Source organism: Anomaloglossus baeobatrachus, chromosome 2 (assembly GCF_048569485.1).
Source record: "Anomaloglossus baeobatrachus isolate aAnoBae1 chromosome 2, aAnoBae1.hap1, whole genome shotgun sequence".
NCBI classification, from domain to species: domain Eukaryota; kingdom Metazoa; phylum Chordata; class Amphibia; order Anura; family Aromobatidae; genus Anomaloglossus; species Anomaloglossus baeobatrachus.
Genome location: NC_134354.1, coordinates 634,527,964 through 634,554,467, shown reverse-complemented (window position 1 = coordinate 634,554,467; position 26,504 = coordinate 634,527,964). Strand labels below are relative to the sequence as shown.

Genomic DNA, 26,504 nt, shown 5'->3' with positions numbered 1-26,504 from the left:
GTTAGGGCTCATTTAAACATTAGTGATTTTTCTCGTATGCAAAAAATGGTCTTCGTTTCATCATTGATTTTCATCAAAGTTTCATCAGAGATTGGTCAATGGGTCAATTTTTACCATCAGTTTGGTCAGAATTTCATCAGGTATTTTTGGATAGAACAAAAAACTGATGGCGGTTTCTCAAGCTTTTCTATCAAACAGTTCGTGAAAGAAATGGGCGGCAAACAAACGAAAATTTCTGTCTTATTTTTTCAGGAACACAAAGACTTGCATTGGCGAGTTTGATCCGACACTTGGATGAATATCAGTGAAGTCTCTGTGATTTTGTGCTGGCCACACAGTCTAAGAAAAAACCCTGGACATATAAACTGGCCCATAGAATATAATAGGGATGAGTGCTATCCATGAAAAATATGGTAGCACTTGAATGAGAAAAATTATTGACTAAATGAGCCCTTAAACTTTTGAAATGTTTAAGTAAGTGTCCTTTCCAAAAGAACTATGAAGTCCTGACTAACGTTTCTTGTATCACTCAAAAACTGTTGGACGACTGTTCCCTGAAACAATCCAATCATTGAGCGGTGTTACACAGTGCTGTATAATGTATGAGACCTTTACCCTACACCTATATTATAATAATGATAAAAATGTTTCTGATAATAACCAACACTAGAATAAATGCTCTTTTTTATTTTCCTTGAGCTATTTATGTACAAGACAATAAGGCTCCATGTGGGCAGAATGCTGAAAATTTTGGAGGAAGTTAAACTTCCCTTTCTGGAGCCTTGAATATAAAATGTGCTTGAATTTGCTTTCATTTCCAGTGCTCATTTAATAAAGCTAAGGACAAAACATTTGTTCCTGGTGCCAGCAGGCGTCAACAGACATGTCAGCAATAGACTTCAAAAGCCATGAGAAAGAGCTCTACAGATATAAGATGTTTTTGATTCCTAAAATTCTAGATTTTAGAGTTAGGAATTACAGTATGAGCTCTATAGATTAAAAAATAGGATAAAGTACAAAAAAAACCTTATTAATGTCAGTATAATGTCAGTAAATGTAAAGAAAAAACAATGATAAAGGTTTTTTAGCTTTAATCTATTTTCCCTGATGAAGCTTTCCCGGCGAAACACGCAATGGGAGTAGAGGATTCCTGGTTCCTGGATCTCTTTTGATTTACTTTGTATTATATTGCTTTGATTTCTTGGTGATACATGTCTACATATTTACCCTGAGTTTTTTTGTTTTTATCTCTCTTCTTACTTTTAGTAAGCACATTATTAGATACTTATTATTATCAAATACTTATTAGATACTTTCCTGCACATATTTTTCTATTTGTGTCCTAATTTATATAAAGCTAAAATGTCTAAAAAAAACTATCCAAACTCATGGAGATCAATGAAACTGATTCATAGGCCTTGCTCCAACTTGCGAATAAATACACACAGTGCATGTTTGAGCTTCTGACATAAAGGCTCAAGCAATGGAACTTATTAGATAAGAGTCTACTAAGCACAGATCAGAGGAAGCATCAACAAACTTTTTCCAGCTTCTTCAGTCTTCAAGATAGACTGTGCTTCTTTAACAATATGGCTGGTCTCTGTAACCCCAAGGAGTGGTGACAGTTCATTGATAGCTCATGCAGGAGCCTCAAAACCGTGCTGCTTCGCAACAGGAATCCGTCACTTCCTGGAGCTCACTTGGTGCACCTGGAAGAGGAATACACCAGTGTCAAGATAGTGCTAGATGCCTTCAAATATGTTTATCCAATATTTTAAAATGGTGTCCTTCCTTTGGGCCTTCAAGACGGTTTTACAAAGTATCCTTGCTTTATTTGCCTTTAGGACAGCCGGGACACTCGGGCGCACTATCACAGACAGGACTGACCTCAGTGGACAGCATTCTCTGTGGGGATGAACAATGTAAAGTGGGAGCCACTGGTGGACCACCGCAAGGTGCTCATGTCACTATTACACAATAAGTTAGGGCTCATAAAACAATTTGTCACGACTCTCAATAAGGAGTCGACAGCTTTCAAATACCTCCAAGATCTTTACCCTAAGCTGTCTGAGGCAAAGGTCAAAGTTGGTGTCTTGATCGGACCATGGATGAAGAAGACCATAAAGTGCAGTGAATTTCCCTGAATAGGAAGCAGAAAGCGGCTTGGAACAGTTGTGTCGCAGTGGTTCACAGCTTCATAGGCAATCACAATAATGAAAACTATGCATGGCTGGTTCTGCCTCTGATAAAAAACTATGCTGCAGTGGGCTGCAGGATGCCACTCAAAGTCTATATCCTTGATGCCCATCTTGATAAATTCAAAGAGAACATGGGAGCTTTTTCAGAGGAGCAAGGCAAGCACTTTCACCAGGATATAATGAACTTTTAACGCCGTTACCAAGGACAGTATGACGAAAACATGATTGGAGACTATATTTGGGGGCTGATTTGTGAAAGTTATATACAAAACAGTCGCAAATCCAGAAAATATACTCAGTTTTGAGCTATTTTATGTAGCATTGAGTTTCATAATAATTGCATATTTGTAGTGAAGTGTTGATTGATTCTATGATAAAACACAAGCACAATTCAAAATTTAGTGTTTTATCTCAATAAATACAAAACTAGCATATTCCATTGTCACAAAATCAAAGTCCATGGACAATGATGGTGATTTTTTTATCAAGTTTAGCTAATTTGAGCAGTTGAAATATAACAGAACCCGGAAACAAAAATTGTGTTACATAGTGATGTTACTGGTATATTTTTGGGTACAATTACGTAAAAGCATGCAAAAATGGAGACATTCTATTATCTCCCTAAAAATGCAACCACAGATTTAGATCTAAATCTTGAACTTGAATTCAGTAAGTTAGCAATGCCGACATCTGTGCTTTGTTACATCATTCTGATTTAGGTTATCTTTTGGTAGTTTTATCAGTTGCGGTATTATTACATTTAGTGTTACGTGATAAAAGGAGTTGAAGATTTTTCCTTATTTAAAGGGAAGCTGTTGGGCGATTGAGGCTTCTCAAACCGAGGAAAGCATGAATCTCAGGCTGCCTGACTACTGAAGCTAAATATATTATTAACTGAAATACTAACAGTCTAATCCAGTACCACCCCTGGCCAGCTCTTCCCAGCGTTGTTGCAAGTTGTTGACAGGTCTCATTCCCAATGAGCACACAATGGGCATCAGTACTGGATCATTAAAGTATGTGTGTGTTTTTCGACCATTACTTCGCAGCAGAACGCCCGCTGTTTTGGGGCCATAATCGGTCTCCTTATTACTAAACTCTTCCCTCTGCAATCCATCCTGAATTCTGCAGCCAGGCTCATATTCCTCTCCAACCGCTACACCACTGCCTCCAACTTGTGCCAGTCATTGTACTGGTTGCCCATCTGTTACAGAACCCAATATAAACTTATCTCTCTCACCTACAAAGCTCTCCACAGTTCTCCACCACTCTGTATCTTCTCCCTCATCTCTGTGTAGCACCCTACCCGTGCACTCCGTTACGCTAATGACCTAAGACTGTCATCATAATTCAAACCTCCCACTTACATCTCCAAGACATCTCTCGAGCTGCACCAATTCTCTGGAATGCACTACCCAGGACAAATTACTTAGTTCACAATACCCATAGTTTTAAGCGTGCCCTAAAAATGCATTTCTATAGACTGGCCTATCACCCCACCTATCTAACTATTCCATTTTACCTTTACAATATTTTCTTCAAAATCTGATCCTTTTTATCATCTGTTTACACCCTTCATGCACATAATAGCCCTTTGTATCTGCACTTGTCCACATGCTGGATGGTGACTGGTTCAGGTAGCGATATATGAATACTCTATTTATTATAATGATGGCTTGACCATACGATTCAAGCACTTTATATACTATTTACCTTTTGCGTCTCCCCTATTTTCTCAGATTCTAAGCTTGTGAGCAGGGCCCACACTCTTCTTGATATCTGATGAACTGTGTTATTCTGTAATGTCTGATTTTGTCTGAATACGTCCCCTTTGAATTGTAAAGTGCTGTGGAATATGTTGACACTATAGAAATGAAAATTATTATTATCATTATTATAATTATTATTATTATTATAATATTTTCTCTGAAACGCCAAAGTATTTTAGAGAATAATATGCCTGGCCACAATCGTGTATCCAGACTGCGATTTATGCCATCCGTTGTTTGGGTAGCATGGATTACCTAACAGTATCCCATCTGAGCAATATAAATATAGAGAGAATATAAATATAAGTTACACAACACATATAAAGGAGAATCCCTGTGCAAGAACAATACATGGGTCCTTGGCAGTCCTATACCTTGTCATCATATTGCACTATTCCTCCTTCTTTGGAGCTAGACGTGGATCCCTCTTAACACTTTCACCCTTGTGTGGCTGCCCAGGTTTCATCACTGGTATGTTCACCCCTGTATAAGTAGCCACAACTATGTGATGTTGTCATTAGCTGGCGTCCCAGTCTGTCAGACATGTTGCGTACATGCTTAGTCTCCACAACCTCCTTATCTCCTCCATCTACAGACACACATAACAGCTCCAGTCTGCACACAAAAGCCTCGAGGAAGCTGAAAATGTCGTATTAGTTCATGGTGAACCCAACCAGACGAATGTACACGTAGACAGACCCGCCCTATTTTGATCAAAACAGATTGCTATAATAAAAGAATGGACGTCCCCAAGTATTTGCAAATGAAAAAAATCTCAAAGTATTGTTTAAAAAATATGAAAAAATGTCTCGATGTGCAAAGCTTCCTGGCATTGAATTGAGGCACCCGGCTGTCTCTGGGGAAGCAAGTTCAGGAATCAAGATTGTTTAGATTTTGGCAGTGATGGAGAACTGCAGTCACGCACTCTGAACCGCTCCGAAGCCAAGCACAAGCCGGAAGATACGGTTAACTCTGTACATTCAGGCCTCTCAAGTATTTAAGGGCACATTTATAGCTGATGACAAGTGAGCGACCATCATCTGCATTCATTCACGTTACTGCAATGGAGCCAACAAGGCATCAGTAACGTAATATGACCACGCAGAACTTGCACACGTAGCTGACAGCATGATGTATCGATCCGCCTAACCCTGATCAGCTGTTTCCCATGCATTCAAGTCATTGTAATCACAACCTTCAAAATAACTGATTAAAAGCAGAGATACAGAGGAATGACTTCAGAGCGCTCGTATGTGTATTATTCCCACAATCTTGGCTGTGTTTAGAATATCACTGCTGCTCAGACTGTTCTTGTAACAAGCTGTGTTATTGCTAGTTTTTGGCCCCGATCCCATCCCCATCATATCTCCCATGTAATGAATTAAATATGGCACGTCTGTTGTATGGAAAGGCTCACAGGACTCTTACATACCAAAAATGGCAGATAGGTCACTAAACAAGTCTGGTCCCATATTAAGGCTCCTGAGCGATTAGGACTCAATTGCTTCACTGTCATATTAACTCTGCTTATAGGACATCTGTAAAATGTTTCCATAAAATTCCAAAATCAGCGTTCAAGACTATACTTATAATTTGTTGCATATTTACTTCCAAAACTGTTCCGACTTTGGCTCTATTCACATGTTGAGTGGTTATTTTAGCATTTGTATCCGATTTGGGATCAGAAAACCAAAAATAAAATATTCCCATACAAGATCCATTCATTTGACAAGTGTCAAAAAATGTCTACATTTGCTTCTTTTCCATCTGCTGTCCGTTTTTCACCAGGAGTAAAAAATGAAGCCTAAACGCTGCGTTTTTTACCGTGTTTTTTAGCATTTTTGCAGTGCGTTTTTGTGTGTTTTTGGGGTCTAAACTGTATGACTTTGCTTCCCCAGTAAAGCCTATGATTTCTGCCGGATCCGTTTTTTTGACATCTGGAGTCTATGGACTATTTAGCCATCCGTCGTACTTGCATTTGTAATGGATCCGTTGTTTTCTTAACGGATCACAAATGGATGATAAATAGCAATCCGTTAATAGATCACGCCGACATCCATTATTGATCAACGGACAAAAAATTTGTGTTTGCACAACTTTTTTGCAAACGGATCTCTAACGTATCCATGATACCAGATTAGTACAGGACATGTGTAACTAGACTAACATAGTTAGTAGGTCAGTCTTCAGACGTTTTTTTCTTATATTAAAAAAAAAAAAAAAAATAGTATTTGAACAACCTTTCTGTGTACTCTTGCTCTACAATGTCTTTCTTCTGCACTGGTACCCAAAATTGTATACAATATTCAATGTGTGGTCCAAAGTGAAATTTGCATTTTTATACACCCCATGATACAGCACTGAGTCTCTCCTGGTGTCTGCAGCCAGTCAGAAGACTGAGCGACTCTGAGCGGCTAGTGCGGTCTATTCGGGCAGAGCTCATTGATTAGCAGCAGTGCTGTCGATGGGATGTCAGCAGCACTGCAGACAATAACAGAGACCGGGAGCAGCAGCGGAGACTCAGCACTCAACCCAGGGAGGAAGAGTAAAGCACAGTTTGAATTTTTAAAAGAAACTGCACCTGGTGGTTAGGGTTTGTGAAACAGAATTCCCCTTTAAAATTTACTATCAGCTCAAAGTCATAAGCTTTCCGTGTACGTTTACCCATCAGGGACTGTCTATAATGGTGCTTAAAGGGAACCTGTCACCTGGAAACATGCTTTTAACCTGCAGATATGGAGTTAATCTGCAGGGTAATAGCGTTTGAATCCTGCCTGGTGCCTGCACATTAAACCCTGCTGCTGGGAGGAAATTAACTTTAATCCTTCCAGCAGCTTTTGCATTTCAGTCACGGAGGCAGTGCCAACACAGGTTGAATCACCGCTCTGTGTATGGAGAGCAGTAGCTGTAACTGTGTCCCACACACTGACTGACAGTTGTTTCTAATGATGAGTGGTCATGAATCACTGCATGGGGCCTGGATACACTGTTGCCAGGAGGATTAAAGTTAATTTTCTCCCAACAACAGGGTTCAATTTGCAGGCGCCGGGCAGGATTCAAATAATATTAACTTGCAGATTAACCCTATATTAGCAAATTAATAGCATTTTTACAGATAACAGGTTCTGTCAGATATGCCAAAGCCCCCAAAATGTCACCAGCATCATAAAGAGCCCTTGCATTTTATGTGTATTGGGTGACAAATCGCTCCTGCTATGAGCAGCAAAAATACTTTTGTCTTTCTGTTCATAATATCCTAATTAGCCAGGACTAGTCCAGCAGGCCATCTAGTTCCCTGGACTGGTCCCAGCCTTAGGTGCTGTAATTACGTTTTCTTGGCACGTGAGTGATATCTTTTTCACTGTTTCCAGTCACAAAAGGATGTTCTGCAATTTCATAGGAGCTTCTGCCCTAAAACGATTATGGGGTACACTGAATAATATGTCAGTTACACTAATTGGTTAGAGCACCTGAGTTCGGGAATAGTTTTGGGATAATAGATTCCCCACCAGAATATTCCTAGCTAATTAGCATATCAAATGAGGCAAAAAAAAAAGTGCCCACTTAAGGGCCACCCGGGGACTAATGCAATCCTTGCATGACACTTGGCTCATGCTGGCAGCACAGCAGGAGCCGAGTGTCATGCGAGTGTCACTGCGACTGAGGTCCGATCATGTGATCGGACTTCAGCTACTGCGGGCGGGCCGGCACTGAGGAGGGGTGGGCCAGCGCTGGGGAGGAGAGGAAGGGATTTATCTCCCTCTCTCCTCCGTAGCCGGCTATTGCCATTCTCGCCCTGCACTCGTGGTACATCGGTGTACTGTGAGTGCAGTGCGATCTTTCCCTCACCCCATAGACTTGAATGGGTGCGAAAGAAAGAGTCTCGCATTACAATCGCAGCATGCTGCGATTGTTTTCTTGGTCCAGTTGGGGCAGAGAAAATAATCGCTCATGGGAGCTGGCACATAGGCTAATATTAGTCCGAGTGGAATGCGATGTTTTATCGCATTCCACTAGGTCCGATTTTCATGCCGTGTGTCTTAGGCCTAATGAATGTTCTCAAGATGACGCTTCATTGCTCCCAGCATCCAGATTCCTGCTTTGTTGTGGAAAATTGAGAGTTTAGACCAGCACCATTGTCGCACCGCTGATCTCAGCTGTGCTCTCCACCAGGGTACTAGAAGACAACTTAGTTTCTGCAGCACTGGAGAAGCCAAGGGCCACTGATATCGGTTGGAACAGCAATCCGTCAGCTTCAGTTCAGTCCAAGCAGATATAGAGCCTGCTTGTGCTGCACTCCTTACAGAGTTACTAGCCAGACTGGGAATGCAGAGGTGGCTAGTAGCCTTGGCAAGCAGCTGTAGACTAATAATGAGCAAACACTACCATGCTTAGGTGCTCAGTACTCATAGCGAACAATTGGATCCTCGGACGGGTGCGACTTAAGCACCAGAGTATTTTTCCAGGAACTATTCTGAAAAAATGCCTAAATTCCCCATTGACGTTCATTATACTCAGGGTACTCTAGTCGCACCCATGTGAGAATCCAACTGCTTGTTACGAGTACTGAGCACCCAAGCATAGTAGTGTTACAAAACAGTTCTTGAAAACAGAAAGGATTTTTAATAAGAGGTATATAGCAAAGTTTATTGTCCTTACAAGTGTACCGCCCCGCTCTCGGCTGCAGCCGAGCCGCTCGGATCCGGGCTCGTTGGTGGGTGGCTCGAGCGCCTCCGGACCTGGGGTCACTTCGCTCTGAAAGGGGTGCTGGCGCTTTTGGAGGGGGGTAGGTAGGTGCACGGCCGGAGCCGTGTTTGAGTTCATGACGCCATCCACGGGTTGTGGTGAAGTTGGACACCACCGCTGCGATTACTGGGCCCCCGGGGGAGATAGTAGTGCAGCAAGATGTTAACCCCTCCGTCGGTAGGGATGATGGCCCCGGGACCCTTGGGGATAGCTGGGCGGAGCAGGGCGGTGCGCGGCCTGATGGCACTGCTGTACTCACAGTTAGTGACACACACAAGTCTCTGGTAAACCAAGTTGATGGTGGTCGGTGCCCGCGCGGCTGCGTCTGGTCCCTCACCCGGTTCGGTGGTCTTGGCCTTTCTCCTGCACCGTGTTGTGTACTTGGGCTGCCTGCACTTCAGCGTCAGGAGTCCGCTCCCCGGCTTGGTAGATGTCGGGAGAGCCCTTTTGCCCGCAGACGCTTGCCCATGGGATCTGTCTGCCTGTGCGGTGGCTTTCTATCCCCCTCATTGGGCTGTTGTCTTGAGTTGGGACTTCGGTGGGAAAGGACCTATAGTCCAGACCGCAATCAGTTAATTAACTCAGTTCAGTGGGTTGTTTTTTGTGGATCGAGTGGAACATTTAAATGAAACCATGAGTTTTACCATATAGTGTACTGGAAAATGACAAAAAAAAATCCAAATACGGAAAAATTGCAAAAAAACTGCAATTGCACTATTGTTTTTGAAATATTTTATTCACAGTGTTCACTGTATGGTAAAACTGCTTTGTCACTGTGATGCCTCAGGTCAGATCTTTGACTAGTTGCATCTAGAAGACTACAGTGCATGTTACAGCTGCATCCAATCATTAAGTGATCTTGTGCCATTTAATGTACTCTATATTCCACTCTCTTTTTCCCTAATGTATGAAATTGGAGGAACACAGAGGGACAATATGGACATGAATATTTTTGTTGAGCTAAAGTATTGATTTTTACAACTTAGACGTTTTATGGATATTTAATAAGTGTAAGTTCTAAGTCTGTGCTAATAAAACCCAACTACATGAACCATAAATGGTATAGGCAGCCTGGTCCACATCGGTATAGATGTGGAGAAAATCTCTAGAATGAATGAGCTGAGGACGGAAACTGAAACTCGCATATATCTCATGATGTAAAATCTGCAAAACCTCACCCTAACCGAATCCCAAAGCAATAATGAACTAAACCTAAATTGCAATAAAACCCTACGTTCATTGGATGCAGTCATAATATGAAAAATGACATGTCTTCATATTACTGCCGTGAGAACCAGCTTTGTGCTTCATTATCTTACGGTATAACTTGATAACATGATTGTAGCTGTTCCATTTTAATCGGTTCCTTAATATAATTTATAGACTGCTGAAGATAACCCTACACTTTAAATTTGACAAATAATGCTCTGCAATCTACATGGGCCAAAATATGACTTTTTATTTTGCAAGTATGATAAATATGGGAAAATGTCTTCCTACCATTCCTACCATGTCAAACATTATCCATTGCCAGACCAGCACCCAACATTATCATTGCTTTCTTATATAACTGACTTGAATGATTAAATGCCGTTGTTTCTAATAAACCACATTGTTTTTACATTTAGGTCAAAAGAAAAAAGAGTTTTGGCAATGTCATCGAGAAGATCAGCCTTATACTCGAGAAATAAAATGGAAAACATGTGTAAGCAATTACAATACATTCCCAGAACAATGCGTTCCTTAAGATATTTACAGCGTGAAACAGTTTACATCTGAGCATTGGGTGGATCACGGGCCGATCTACAACAATTCCCATATGTGTCAGTCTTACGCAAGTCTGCTGTTTATATTCATCTCCTGAAATGATTTCCTCCAAGATGACAGTATGACTTCTACTAAAGCAAAATCAAAAATATATGTACAGTTCTAATTAAGAATCCTACAATACTCCCAACCCATAAACAGTTAAATGGCTCACTTGGTTACAGTCTAAACAGGAGGGATTAGTTTTTTTTAGTCCCACATACACATTAGACTAATGCCAGATGATTTATTGTGTATGGGAGCCATGGACAATTGATTTGTCAGAGAAGTTAAGCATCTAACATGTTTGATTTCTGTCAAATGAGTGATACAATGTATAGGAAAGATGGCTGATGGCCGAACCTTCATTTGGCTCACAGCAGTCTACTGTGTATGGGGGGCTTAAGCCTAACGCAATTTGGTCACATATCTATTTTGGTGGTGTGAAGCCCCACAGGTGTAGTGTCGGTGCATTACCTTCAGGGACTCCACTCGGCTGGATCTCGTCACAGGTAGGGAATCTTCTATTTGTCGTGACGCCACTCTCAGTATTGCGGTCAGTGGGGACCGCCACTGCAGGTTGAGGGACGCCTGGGGCTGATGGTGAGTGCAGTTAGTTGGAATAGCCTCCTGAGAGTGAGGCAAGCCCCAGGGCCCTGTGTAGGTGCGTAGTACCACAAGGCGCAGAATAACTCCACACACGCAGGATGTCTTTCAGGGGTTTTACTCACTTCAGATGGCAGGGTGAGTAACCCGGGCGTAGCTGGGATGAACCAGGCGGGAACCAGGTATCCTTCAGGCTGACTTCTGATGGTGACTACCAACTCGCCTTCCTTAGCCCTTGGTGGTTTGGGGTAACCCCGACTTTTAGTCCCTATGGGGGTCACCCAGGGAAGTTGCTGAAGCCTCTCTCCCCTTCGTTTGCCGTTTGCTTGTTGCCTGGGCCAGATCACTCCAGCTGCTTGCCTCCTGTGAACTATGGGCCCTAACTGTGGCTACGTGGCTGCGGCTTTTAGGTGTTGTGGTGTGGGCTTTGAGGGCCCCACACCGGCAGGTTTAGCAGGGAAAGGTGGATCTATCCCCGCTCCGGGATCTGCCGCCCGTTTGGGCCTGGTTCTCCCTAGCAGTCTCCTTACTTCCCACTCTGTGCTCTCTCTCTAGCTGGAGATGGGTTTCGGGTAGCACTCCTAGGTGACCGTTCTCCCCCGTCGGTAGCCACTGCGCGGACGCTGTCAGACTGCAACAGCCCCAGGGGTAGGGGTCAGCTCCTCTCGGAGCTCCCTGGACTCTGCACTGCACTGAACCGGCTCACTGCTCCTCCTCTCCTGTTCTTGCCTACGCCACCTAGCAACCAGGCTCTCTTACCACACCCCTTGAGAGGAGATGGAGGCTTTTGGCCCCCTCCACTATTCCAGTGGAGGTGAAGGCTTTTCCCCCTCCTGGGATCCCCAGGGGTCCTCTCATAGGTACATGTGTGAGACCTGATCACTATGCGCCTGTGTAGTCACACCTCGGTCAGCCTTCTGGATTACCTGTATTGTACTGTCCCCAGCATGGGTGCAGTACTCAGTGGTGCCTGACCAGGTCAGGGGCGCCACATTCCCCCTTAGTTATCACCAGCACGTCCTCGGGCTGCAAGACAACATTTTAGAATGCATAAAACATTAAAACATGTAAAACATTTTTAAAAGCACCAGGTACCATACATCACCACCCTCCACCCACAAGTCCGTTAACCCACCCAAAACCCTCTCACGTTGGCCGCGCCTTCAGCCACTTCTGGCAGGATGTAGAGGCGGCTTTCATGGTCTGGTGGTCTTCAGGGTATACCTGGCCTGGTGGAGCCGCGCCTTCAGCCTCTTCTGGCAGGATGTAGAGGCGGCCTCCACAGTTGGTGCTGACCAGGTACCCTCTTTGTGGTGGAGAGCCAGGCCCCATAAACAGGCATGCTCTCTGGTCGCAGGTAAGCCAAGGCCCTATATACGGACGTGCTCCCTGGTTGCAGACGAGCCAAGCCCCTAAACAGGCTGACTCTGGTGGTGGTGGTGCCCTCTGGTGTAACTATTTACACTGCGAGAGTTTGTGGCTATAGCCAGTTCATAGCCTTAAGGTTCATTTCTCACATTAGTTTATGTGGGCACATCTCTTAAACAGTAACGTTGCAAAACTTCAAACTGGTCAAACAGTAACTTCTCTTCTTACTTTACTTTTCTCTACTCTGGGGATGGCGGTGCAGGGAAAGACTGGGTTCTGCTACGGCGCCGTGTCTTGCGGACTGGATTCTGCGAGGTACAGCTTACCAGCTCCCAGGTGAGGCTCTTAGGCAAATCTTCTTCAGCAGACGGTGTCAGGTCCTCTTCATCCCAGCGGGAATACGGCAGCATCTCTGGCTCTGGGCATGGATCCACTGCTGGTGGCTCCTGAGTCAGCTCCTCAGCTTCCTGGCCTCCCCTCCCCCTTAGTTCTTCTGAGCACTCCTTTGGTGGCAGTGCTGGGGATGGACTTTCTTCAGCAGGCCCAGGCGGGGAACTCTTTGGCGTGGTTGCCGCAGGAGTTGTCGGAATCCTCTTGGGGGTGTGCGGAGGGAGCATGTACTGATCCACCATCTCCTGTGGGAACTTGGCCTCCATGTCAGCCTTCAGCTGCCAGTATGCAGGGTCCTCCCCCAGCGTGGGCTTCCTAGCAGGGACCTCCTTGGACTGGGGAGCGGTGGCTGCTCTGGCCTTGCAGGCCGGGGGAAATGGTGATGCAATCTTATCTTGGCGGGCCGCGCCCGATATGGCGGCGGCCTGGTCTTGGCGGGCCGCGCCTGGCATGGCGGCGGCCTGGTCTTGGCGGGCCGCGCCTGGCATGGCGGCGGCCTGGATGGGCACTTCTGGCGCAGCTTGGATCGGCGTCGCAGCTGCGATGGGGTCTTTGCAGGCTGGGCTGGGCGTCGCTGCAGCGATCTGGGCTTGGCGGGCCGCACCTGACGGGGCTGCGGCCTGGTTCAGCACCTCACTTGCGGCGCGGACGAGCGTTGCGGCTGCGGTAGGGTCTCGGCGGGCCGGGCCTAGCATGGCGGCGGCCTGGGTCAGCGTCACACCTGCGGCGCGAATGAGGGTCGCGGTGGCAGCCGGTTCTCTGCGGGCCGGACTGGGCGTCGCTGCAGGGACCGGGTCTTGGTGGGCCGAGCAGGGCATCGCTGCGGCGGCCTGAGCTTGGCGGGCTGCACCTGGCGTGGCTGCGGCCGGCTTCAGCGTCGCCGTGCCGGACGCCTCTTCAGGGACCGCGGGCGTGGCAGCAGGGATCGGGGCACTCGCGCTGGCAGGGGCAACACTGGACTCACCCATCGTTGGCAGCATCGGGGTCTGAGTCGTCACCGCCCGGTCTGGCACTCGGCGCGCGGCTCTCTCTTCATAGGCCTGAACCGCCGCGGTCATCCACAGAAACTCCGTCCGTCCCTCTCTGATCAGCCTTCCGACCCTGGCTTCTAGTTGATCGCAGAACTCGGCAAGCTCCCGACACCACCAGGCAGTGGAGCCTGGCTCTGGGTCTCTGCATTCAGACGCCATTTTCTCTAGCAACAAGCTGCTGGCTTCTTTTCCGTTCCGCCGTCTCTGGACGCTTCCGCTCTCTTCACAAGCGAGGTCAGAACTCTGCAGGGGATCTCTGGGTAGCCACACCTCTTCGTGGGCGGTAACTTCTCCCAGCGCGGGCTGCTGTTGTTTTTCAGCGCGCTTTTCATGGTGGCAATATGGCGGCGCTTCCAATTTTCCAAGCGGACCGCCCAGGCACATGGTCACCTGTCTGAACAGGTCTAGTCCTTATCCTGTTCGTGACGCCAGATGTGAAGCCCCACAGGTGTAGTGTCGGTGCATTACCTTCAGGGACTCCACTCGGCTGGATCTCGTCACAGGTAGGGAATCTTCTATTTGTCGTGACGCCACTCTCAGTATTGCGGTCAGTGGGGACCGCCACTGCAGGTTGAGGGACGCCTGGGGCTGATGGTGAGTGCAGTTAGTTGGAATAGCCTCCTGAGAGTGAGGCAAGCCCCAGGGCCCTGTGTAGGTGCGTAGTACCACAAGGCGCAGAATAACTCCACACACGCAGGATGTCTTTCAGGGGTTTTACTCACTTCAGATGGCAGGGTGAGTAACCCGGGCGTAGCTGGGATGAACCAGGCGGGAACCAGGTATCCTTCAGGCTGACTTCTGATGGTGACTACCAACTCGCCTTCCTTAGCCCTTGGTGGTTTGGGGTAACCCCGACTTTTAGTCCCTATGGGGGTCACCCAGGGAAGTTGCTGAAGCCTCTCTCCCCTTCGTTTGCCGTTTGCTTGTTGCCTGGGCCAGATCACTCCAGCTGCTTGCCTCCTGTGAACTATGGGCCCTAACTGTGGCTACGTGGCTGCGGCTTTTAGGTGTTGTGGTGTGGGCTTTGAGGGCCCCACACCGGCAGGTTTAGCAGGGAAAGGTGGATCTATCCCCGCTCCGGGATCTGCCGCCCGTTTGGGCCTGGTTCTCCCTAGCAGTCTCCTTACTTCCCACTCTGTGCTCTCTCTCTAGCTGGAGATGGGTTTCGGGTAGCACTCCTAGGTGACCGTTCTCCCCCGTCGGTAGCCACTGCGCGGACGCTGTCAGACTGCAACAGCCCCAGGGGTAGGGGTCAGCTCCTCTCGGAGCTCCCTGGACTCTGCACTGCACTGAACCGGCTCACTGCTCCTCCTCTCCTGTTCTTGCCTACGCCACCTAGCAACCAGGCTCTCTTACCACACCCCTTGAGAGGAGATGGAGGCTTTTGGCCCCCTCCACTATTCCAGTGGAGGTGAAGGCTTTTCCCCCTCCTGGGATCCCCAGGGGTCCTCTCATAGGTACATGTGTGAGACCTGATCACTATGCGCCTGTGTAGTCACACCTCGGTCAGCCTTCTGGATTACCTGTATTGTACTGTCCCCAGCATGGGTGCAGTACTCAGTGGTGCCTGACCAGGTCAGGGGCGCCACAGTGGCTACTTTTCTGAATCTCAAAGGGATGTCTTACCAAGAACATTTATCACCTCAACCATGAGATTAGCTATCTAATTCATAACATAGGTGATAACTGTCTGATTGCTGGGACCCTCACTTATCACTAGAGTAGAAGTTTGAAAGAAATCATGGTCATGTACATGGACATGGTCTACCGCGTTATTCAATGTCCATGGGGCCAACATAAACAGCTGGTCACTGGTCCATTTAAGCTATGTTCACACGTTGCATTTTTTTCTGCAGCCAAAACCTGCTCTCATGGCAGTAAAAAAAAGCTGCTTTCAAAAATCAGGGTTTTCTGCATTTTTGCTGCTTTTATTTTCCTATGTTTTTACTGCTTTTTTTGTTGTGTGTTTTTTTGGGCTGCGTTTTTGGTGTGTCATTTGTCTACAGTGCATGTTTATTCAGCAGAAAATCAGTAAAAACCCAGTAATTGCGTTTTTGCAGAATTTTTGCACTTTCTCATTGCTTTCAATGGTGAAAAAAGGCAGCAAAAATGCTGAAAGAATTGACATGGTGCTTCTATGAAAAACATAACCGTTTTCCATTTCAGCCAGGGAAAAGGCAATTGTTTGGGTGAGATTTCTGGAATCTCATAGATTTTCCTGGTACTGTAAAAAGCAGCTTTTAATTTGCATAAAACTCATGCAAAAAAATTGCAAAAAAAAAACCACAGCAAAAACGCAAGCGTGAACAAGGCTTTAAACTCTTTTAGCGGCTTTTCCCCCGCTGAATTGAAATGAGATGTTTGTGGTAAATTGGATGGCTAGTTTAACCCCAGATATCTGCTGTGAGAGAGTTAATAAATGACCCCAATGTCCTTCTTAAAGGTAAGGAAGTACACAGATTAGACCTAACAATAAAAATCTTCCACATTTCCTATTCTTACAGTGTGAGCACCTTTGGTGACCTTTTTCACTATATTAGGACACAGCATACATTCACCTTATAGTATAGATATTAGTACAAGTAGTTCCCATTAGGAGACGTTCTAGAATACAGCAATGTTATTGGGGGCCGTTCCAGTTCCCCAGGGCTTCCCTGTCCAGCTTCCACCAGTAGCCAGCTTTGTGGCAATCTATTTTTTCGCAGGGCAAAGGCGAGGAAAGTAAAGCTTCTTTCAACCCTAGAACTTGTTATAGAAAGAAGCTTGTTCCTAAATGGAATAATTAACAAAACAACAGACAGTAATGTGACTTAGCAGCAGACAATAACTTTGGGGAATTGTTTAACCAATATATGTCTAGGTTTGAGTATATTTTTGCTATAGTAATAAGTCTTCCTTATTTTACAGCGTATTTTTGGATTCTGTTTAAATAGACTAAAGGTCATACATGTGATGTATTTGTCAACTGATCTATTTCACCAAACCACACAAACATGCAGGCACGTCTCGGCAGAGCATACAGTTAGGTCCAGAAATATTTGGACAGTGACACAAGTTTTGTTATTTTAGCTGTTTACAAAAACATGTTCAGAAATACAATTATATATATAATATGGGCTGAAATTGCACACTCCCAGCTGCAATATGAGAGTTTTCACATCCAAATCGGAGAAAGGGTTTAGGAATCATAGCTCTGTAATGCATAGCCTCCTTTTTTTCAAGGGACCAAAAGTAATTGGACAAGGGACTCTAAGGGCTGCAATTAACTCTGAAGGCGTCTCCCTCGTTAACCTGTAATCAATGAAGTAGTTAAAAGGTCTGGGGTTGATTACAGGTGTGTGGTTTTGCATTTGGAAGCTGTTGCTGTGACCAGACAACATGCGGTCTAAGGAACTCTCAATTGAGGTGAAGCAGAACATCCTGAGGCTGAAAAAAAAGAAAAAATCCATCAGAGAGATAGCAGACATGCTTGGAGTAGCAAAATCAACAGTCGGGTACATTCTGAGAAAAAAGGAATTGATTGGTGAGCTTGGGAACTCAAAAAGGCCTGGGCGTCCACGGATGACAAAAGTGGTGGATGATCGCCGCATACTTTCTTTGGTGAAGAAGAACCTGTTCACAACATCAACTGAAGTCCAGAACACTCTCAGTGAAGTAGGTGTATCTGTCTCTAAGTCAACAGTAAAGAGAAGACTCCATGAAAGTAAATACAAAGGGTTCACATCTAGATGCAAACCATTCATCAATTCCAAAAATAGACAGGCCAGAGTTAAATTTGCTGAAAAACACCTCATGAAGCCAGCTTAGTTCTGGAAAAGTATTCTATGGACAGATGAGACAAAAATCAACCTGTACCAGAATGATGGGAAGAAAAAAGTTTGGAGAAGAAAGGGAACGGCACATGATCCAAGGCACACCACATCCTCTGTAAAACATGGTGGAGGCAACGTGATGGCATGGGCATGCATGGCTTTCAATGGCACTGGGTCACTTGTGTTTATTGATGACATAACAGCAGACAAGAGTAGCCGGATGAATTCTGAAGTGTACCGGGATATACTTTCAGCCCAGATTCAGCCAAATGCCGCAAAGTTGATCGGACGGCGCTTCATAGCACAGATGGACAATGACCCCAAGCATACAGCCAAAGCTACCCAGGAGTTCATGAGTGCAAAAAAGTGGAACATTCTGCAATGGCCAAGTCAATCACCAGATCTTAACCCAATTGAGCATGCATTTCACTTGCTCAAATCCAGACTTAAGACAAAAGACCCACAAACAAGCAAGACCTGAAGGCTGCGGCTGTAAAGGCCTGGCAAAGCATTAAGAAGGAGGAAACCCAGCGTTTGGTGATGTCCATGGGTTCCAGATTTAAGGCAGTGATTGCCTCCAAAGGATTCGCAACAAAATATTGAAAATAAAAAATTTTTGTTTGGGTTTGGTTTATTTGTCCAATTACTTTTGACCTCCTAAAATGTGGAGTGTTTGTAAAGAAATGTATACAATTCCTACAATTTCTACCAGATATTTTTGTTCAAACCTTCAAATTAAACGTTACAATCTGCACTTGAATTCTGTTGTAGAGGTTTCATTTCAAATCCAATGTGGTGGCATGCAGAGCCCAACTCCCGAAAATTGTGTCACTGTCCAAATATTTCTGGACCTAACTGTACATACAGTAATTATTCAAATAGGGGGAGGGAAATGCTAGACACCTCCGACAGTGGTTAAATCACTATTAAAGGGAACCTGTCACCAGAATTTTCCCCTATAAGTTGCTGCCACCACCAGTGAGCTCTTATATACAGCATTCTAGAATACTCTATATCAGTGCCCAGGCCACCCTGTATAACATAAAAAAAACCTTTATTATACTCACCTGCGGGGCGTTTCCAATGGGCATCACTGGTCTCAGTCCAGCGCCTCCTCTCTTCCTTCCATTGCCATTCTTCTTCCCAGCTCCATGTGGATGACACATCCTATGTCACCTACACAGAGGCCTTCATTCTGCTCCTGTGCACACGCACTTCTCTCTGCCCTTCTGAGGGCAGATCAAAGTATCTTATTGTGCATGTGAAGGTGATCGTTGACCTTTCCCCACACCTGCACATTACAGTACTTTGCCCTGCCCTCAGCAGGGCAGAGATATGTGTGTGCAATGGAGGCCTATGTGTGGATGACGTAGGATGTGTCATCCACAAAAAACTTGGAAGAATGACGCCGATAGAAAGAAGAGAGGAAGCGCCAGACCAAGACTCAACCACGCTGCAGGTGAGTATAATAGAAGCTGTTTTTTAGGTTATACTAGCTGTAGTACCCGGGCGTTGTTCGGGATAGTAACTGTCTCTCTGTCTCTCTCCCAGTCTCTGTCTGTGTGTCTCTGTTTGTCTGTCTGTCTGTGTCTTTCTTTGTCTGTCTGAATCTATGTCCCTATCTGTCTGTTTCTATCTCTCTGTCTGTATTTGTATCAGTCTATCTGTCTCCATCTCTGTGTCTGTCTGTCTCTATTTCTGTGTCTGTCTCTATATGTGTGTGTGTCTGTCTGTCTCTTTCCCTGGGTGTCTCTTTCCCTGGCTGTCTCTTTTCCCGTCTGTCTCTTTCCCCATCTGTCTCTTTCCCCGTCTGTCTCTTTCCAGGGCTGTCTCTTTGCCCGTCTGTCTCTTTCCCCGTCTGTCTCTTTCCTCGTCTGTCTCTTTCCAGGGCTGTCTCTTTGCCCGTCTGTCTCTTTGCCCATCTGTCTCTTTGCCCATCTGTCTCTTTCCAGGGCTGTCTCTTTGCACATCTGTCTCTTTGCCCGTCTGTCTCTTTGCCCGTCTGTCTTTTCCCCGTCTGTCTCTTTCACCCTCTGTCTCTTTCCCCATCTGTCTCTTTCCAGGGCTGTCTCTTTGCCCATCTGTCTCTTTCCAGGGCTGTCTCTTTCCCAGGTCTGTCTCTTTCCCAGGTCTGTCTCTTTCCCATGTCTGTCTCTTTGTCTGTCTGTCTCTTTGCCCGACTGTCTCTTTGCCGGCTGTCTCTTTCCAGGGCTGTCTCTTTCCAGGGCTGTCTCTTTCCAGGGCTGTCTCGGTCTGCCTCTGTATGTCTGGCTCTTTCTGTCTCTTTCTCTGTCTCCCCACCAACATCATATTACCTCACACATAAGCTTCTTATACTAACAGTTTATTTTGTTCTTATAGCAACCACTGACAGTTGCTATTAATAGCCTACAGCTCCCATCTTCATTCAGTTTAATGGAACCAGGATTTTGTAGATTAACTGGAAAGCGTGGGGTTAAATGTTCCTGTCAAAACATAGTCTATGACGTTCCCTGGGTCACATGGGGCGTCTGTGCAAAATTTCGTGATTGTAAATGCGACGGTGCGGATTCCTTTAGCGGACATACACACATACACACATACATACACTGAGCTTTATATATTAGATAAAATAGCCTGGGCTATTATATACAGTATTTTAGCATGCTGAATAGGAAAACTTACTGGTGGTGGCCGCATCTTATAGGGGTCAAACCTGATGACATGTTCCCTTTAACCCTATTCACGATCAATGACGTACTGGTACATCATTGGTCATGTCTCGGGAATCCCCGCCGGCTGCTGCGGTGAGCCAGCAGTGATCCCTGTACACGTCTGCTAATTTGATCAGCAGACATGTGGGGCTAACAGGCGCGGGTGGATCCACGATCCATCCGTGCCTGTTAAACACTTAGATTGCGCTGTAAAAATGTGACAGCGCAATTTAAATGGCTGCAGTGGGGATTGCACCATTCCTCTCTGCCATCAGAGGCCCCATGATGTGATCACGGGGAGCCGATGGTTGTCATGGTAGCTACCATGACATATTTCATATGTGCAGCTCTGATCAACAGAAATGAACAAGCAATCAGACTGCTGATCCATAAAGTTCCCTATGGAGACTAGTAAAAAAATGTAAAAAAAAAAGTTTTTAAAAACATGAAAAAATAAAAAAAACTTAAATATTCAAATCACCCCTTTTGCCCCATTGAGAATAAAAGTTAAAAAATAAAAAATACACAATATTTGGTATCACCGGATTCAGAAATGCCCGATCTATCAAAATCAATAAATCTAATTGGTACATGGCATGGCGAGGAAAAAAATTCCAAACTCCAAAATTACATTTTTTGGTCTCTGCAAACATTTTTGAAAATGCAATACCAGGTGATTAAAAAGTAGCATCCGCACAAAAATGGAATAATTAAAATGTCAGCTCAAGACACAAAAAATAAGATGTCAAGAAAGGGGTTAAAACAAAGGATAGAGAATATTCAAATTCAACATGCCTTATTCTTCCATTCCCTGGTATCGGTCACCAGAGGAGGAGAGCTGAGAAATATCCATATATGTTATATTATCAATTTTTGGTGAGTATTGATGGGCAACAGAAGACATGAGACATAAAGTACACATTCTAAAGACCTAGCTTGTTAATAAAGTAGACCTATGAAAACTAACACATTTTTAAAAGTAGCAAATATTTGTCATACACCTTAAATAATCATATACAGTACATATACAATGGGAAAAATAGGTATTTGATACACTGCTGATTTTGCAAGTTTTCCCATCTGCAAAGAATGGAGGGTTCTGTAATTTTTATCATAGGTACAACCGTGACAGAATCTCCCAAAAATTCCAGAATATCACACTGTATCTTTTTTAAATAATTAATTTGCATTAAAAGAGAACTTAATATTTGGTACAGAAACTTGTGTTTTCAATTACAGAGGTTAGACATTTTCTGTAGTTCATGACCAAGTTTGCACACACTCAGCAGGGATTTTGGTCCACTCCTCTATTCAGATTTTCTGAAGATCATTCAGGTTTCAGGCCTATCACTGGGCAACATTGAGTTTCAGCTCCCTCCAAAGTTTTTCTATTGAGTTCAGGTCCTGAAGCTAGGCCACTCCGGGACCTTGAAATGCTTCTTACGCAGCCACTCCTTAGTTGGCCTTGCTATGTGTTTCAGGTCATTGTCATGCTGGAAGACACAGCCATGACCCATCTTCAATGCTGTTACTGATGGAAGGAGGTTGTTGGCCAAAATCTCACCATACATGACCCCATCCATCCTCCCTTCAATGCTCTGCAATATTTGAAGGGAAGCTCAACTCAACATAGGGTATTGTGCTTGATGAAATGACCAAGTCCTTGTTTATAGAAAGAAGAATAGAAAGAAGACCTCAGCACCAATAAGACAATGAAATTGAGCTGCTGCAATGTGAAGAATTTATTCCAGACCCGCACCACTTGGCGAGGTCTTTTTCAAGGATATCTGTGTGGAAGGTGCCACAGGTGTGGATAATTTAACTGGAGGCGCCAGGTGGGGGACGTCAGTTTAACTGCCATGGCACCTTCCACACAGAAATCCTTGAAAAAGACCTCGCAAAGGTCAAAACGTTGAATTGTTGGATTTGTGGTTTCATTGTCTTATTGGGTTGTACTCATCCTTCTTCTTCCTCCAAACACAGTGAGTGAATTTATACCAAAAAGTTTTATTTTGGTCTCATCTGACCACATGCCTCCTCTCAATCATCCACATGGTCATTGGCAAACTTCAAACAGATGTGGACATGTGCTGGTGTAAGCAAGGGGACCTTGCATGCCCTGCAGGATTTTAATACATGACGGTGTAGTGTGTTACTAACAGTAATATTTGAGACTGTGGTCCCAGCTCTCTTCAGGTCATTCAACAGGTCCTTCTGTGTAGCGTTGGGCTGGTTCCCGACCTTTCTCAGAATCATCCTTACCCCCCTAAGGCAAGATCTTGCATGAAGCACCAGACCAAGTAAGTTTGACAGTCATATTGTGTTTCTTCCATAATTGCCCTAGCAGTTGTTGCCTTCTCACCAAGCTGCTTGCCTATCGTCCTGTAGCCCATCCCACCCTTGTGCAGGTGTATAATTTTGTCCCTGGTTTCGTTAGCCAGCTTTTTGGTCTTGGCCATGGTGGAGAGGTTGGAGTGTGATTGATTGTGTGGACAGGTGTGTTTTATACAGGTAAACAAGTTCAAACAGGTGCAATTAATGTAGGTAATGAGTGCAGAGTAGGAGGGCTTCTTAAAGAAAAAATAACAGATCTGTGAGAGCCAGAATTCTTGCTGGTTGGTAGGTGAGCAATAAAATGCAAATTAATTATTTAACAATCATACAATGTGATTTTCTGGATTTTTTATTCTGTCTGACACAGTTGAAGTGTACCTACGATAAAAATTACAGACCTGTCCATTCTTTGCAGATGGGAAAACTTGCAAAATCGACAGTGTATCAAATACTTTTTTCCCCACTGTACATACATTTCATACATTACATGAAAATGCCAGGGCAGAATGTTAAAGTCAATAATGCGCAAATAATAGTCAAAAACGAAAAAATAAAGCATGTTAAAATAAAAGTACATAAGGCCTCTGTCCCACGTTTGTGCCTTCGGTACGTGTTTGCCAGTTTTTTCACGTACCGGAGGCACGTACAGACGTGGACATATGATTTCATAATGGTTTGGACACACGTAAGTATTTTGGAACGGAACGTGTGTCCGTTCCATACTTACGTGTGTCCGTGTGTTCCTCACGCCGACATGTCCACGTTTTCTCCGGCAGCACGGGTGTCACACGCCCCGCACCTGTACCACACGGATGTAGTGTGGATGCGGTCCTGTGTGACACGCGCCAGAGAAACACGTCTCATTATTTTAAAATAAAAAAAACATATACTCACCTCCACCAGCCCTGCAGAATCTTCCGCTCCAAACAGTTGCTGCCGGTCGGCGCTCATTATGAGCGTGTTATGGAGGTGGGCGTGCTGTCACAGGCTCTAATCTCCACCCATCCGCTTGGCCGGAAACAGCATCAGCGGGGAGTGGGCGGGGCTGGAGCCGAAGATCAGAACCCTGGAGAGCAGCAAGGGCCATGTGAGTATGTAAATTACCGGTTCTCCGTGTGTTATCGCGGATAGCACACGGAGGACACACGTGGACCGCACGTACCGGAGACACGTACTTACCACACGCAACGCGCAGGGAAAATACGTGTCTCACGGCACGTGCGTGATTTCCACGTGAGTGTGGCAGAGGCCTAAGAGCGATAGGACCCACCCTATGACGCCATGTGGTGCCTCCATAAAATACCATATTATGGCGAACATCTCTATAAAACATCGTTATATAGAACATGGTGCACATTTTATGTCTGTTGGATAAAACTCCTCTTTTTCAAATTGTGCAGAGATGTCTTTGGTGATAGCTATGGCCTAAAATCCCAAAGAACCAACTGCTAAAATTATTTCCCAACAGTTTGAGATATAATATTTCAGTTTCTATTCGCTCCTTTAATTATTTGACTATTTTTATTACTTTGTTGGACTCGACCTTTGTCTCACTGAGTTTTCACATTGGTGGTGCAGATTAATCTATCAAAAGTGTTCCCCAAATTTAAGTCCATGACACATATTTTATGCCTAAAAAAAGTGTAATGGGTGCTTTACACGCTGCGACATCGCTAGCGATGTCGCTAGTGATCGCACCCGCCCCCGTCGTTTGTGCATCACGGGCAAATCGCTGCCCGTGGCGAACAATATCGCTAGGACGCGTCACACATACTTACCTTTCCTATCGACGTCGCTGTGGGCAGCGAACAACCTCTTTCTTAAGGGGGAGGTTCGTGCGCCGTCACAGCGACGTTACACAGCGGCCCGCTAATAGAAGCAGAGGGGCGGAGACCAGCCGCATTAACTACACGCCCACATCGCTGCTGGAGGACGCAAGAACGCTGTTGTTCGTCGTTCCCGGGGTGTCACACGTAGCGATGTGTGCTGCCTCAGGAACGACGAACAACCTGCGTCCAGCACCAGCAACAATATTTTGAAAATGAATGACGTGTCAACGATCAACGATTAGGTGAATATTTTTGATCGTTAGCGGTCGCTCGTAGGTGCCACACGCAACGACGTCGCTAACGAGGCCGGATGTGCGTCACGAATTCCGTGACCCCAGCGATATCTCGTTAGCGATGTCGTTGCGTGTAAAGCGGCTTTTAACCTCTACCAGGTCACAGATTTTATTTACGCTGAAAGATTTGTGTGACATTTTAGGTTTAAGTGACGATAATCCTACATAAAGTATATGTAGGATTTTGTACATGAGAGCATTGAGTGTAATGATAACAGATGAAGATGGCGGAGGGTGAGTATCAGAAAAGGGACAGGGGACTTATCTTTGAAGCACCACCCCAGCACTGAAATAAATAAAGTAGAATAATGTAAATAATAGAATACTATCAGCAAAATCTGATTTCTTTAAATGTGGAATGTATTGCATTTTTTGGGTGTTTTTATTATTATTTTCCCTAAGGAATAGTAAAAAATGCAATGTTCAAAAATGTATGGTATATCAAATATAATAGGCAAGTAGTTTTGTGTAAAAACAGTTCTGATTAAATTTCATAGAATTGGTTTTTCCATTTTTTAGAAATATATAAAATATACTATATTTAAGTGTTCCCTTTATTTTTTTGAGTAGTATACCGGTATATATAAATAAAATACTCTTGGCACAAAATGTGCAGTTCTTGTCAGTTTCAGGCCTCATATAAGTGTAATCCCAAACTATGAGAAGAAAAAAAAATTAGGTTTCCTTATTTTGTCTGCCTTATAAGCACCTACCATCTTGTAAAGCTCAATACACATGGTTGCATTATAGCGCCATGCAGGAACAATGTATTTAGAGTCAAGGACAGAATATTGTATCAATCCTGTACAAAAAGGAAAACCTTCCACCACGAAAAAAATATTGAAAGCTGAAATATGGTGCACATAAGCCCCACAGAGGACATAGTAAGATACATGTATACATAACATATATGCCATGGATGTAGAGTCATTATTGTATTAATTGAGTACTAGACATAGAATATGATATGATAAAGAGGTCTGTATACACTTTGAGAGGCTGCCAGGAGATAGATACAGGCAATGGTTTATCATGTCCGTCACTCCGGAATGATGAAGGAAAGACTCTACGTAGAGGGCAGCTGCCCTGTCTACAAGTTAGAGCTGACACATTCGAGATAGGAGGTCTGAGGACAAGAGAACTTTATCGTACAGTACCTGTACAGGGCTCGGGGAGCGACAGAAGCAGCTGGAACTGGGAAGCAGATCATTAAAAAGCCTTATTCGCCCATTTACGTCTTGTTCCTCAGCTTTCGTCTGTGATCCTTTCTTCCAGCTGGAAGTTTCTTTCAGTGTCTGCTCATGGTTTTCATTATAAGTATGCACACCCGCGTCATGGCTTTTTAATGTCTTTAGTTTCCTCTCTCTAAAAACAGTCCTTTTTTTTTCTGGCTACCAATCCCAGCACTTCCTGTTGGTCTTTTTTTTGTTAAATACAGGATGCAACACATGACACAGTTCCCTTTTCAGCGTCCAGCCACCGATGTGAAAGCTCAAACTAAATGGATTAATGAGAAGTGACTAAGAGGTCCTGGAGCTGCCATCTATCTACATGATGAATTGATCGGCATTGTATCTGGCATGTGTATGCCCTTAGCTCCCCTATAGCAAGAGTTTATAAAATAACACT

The 26,504-nt window shown here is 44.7% G+C and overlaps 1 protein-coding gene across 2 annotated transcripts in view; it reads right to left on the bottom strand.

Annotated features, from left to right (window-relative positions):
- ACVRL1 (activin A receptor like type 1) overlaps positions 1–26,253 on the bottom strand; it is a 127,265-nt gene extending 101,012 nt beyond the window's left edge. For both annotated transcript variants that reach the window (XM_075336900.1, XM_075336901.1), the window contains exon 1: positions 26,033–26,253. The gene's annotated coding sequence lies outside the window, so the exon portion shown is untranslated. The remainder of the gene's footprint in view (positions 1–26,032) is intronic.
- Between the last annotated feature and the right edge of the window lie 251 nt (positions 26,254–26,504).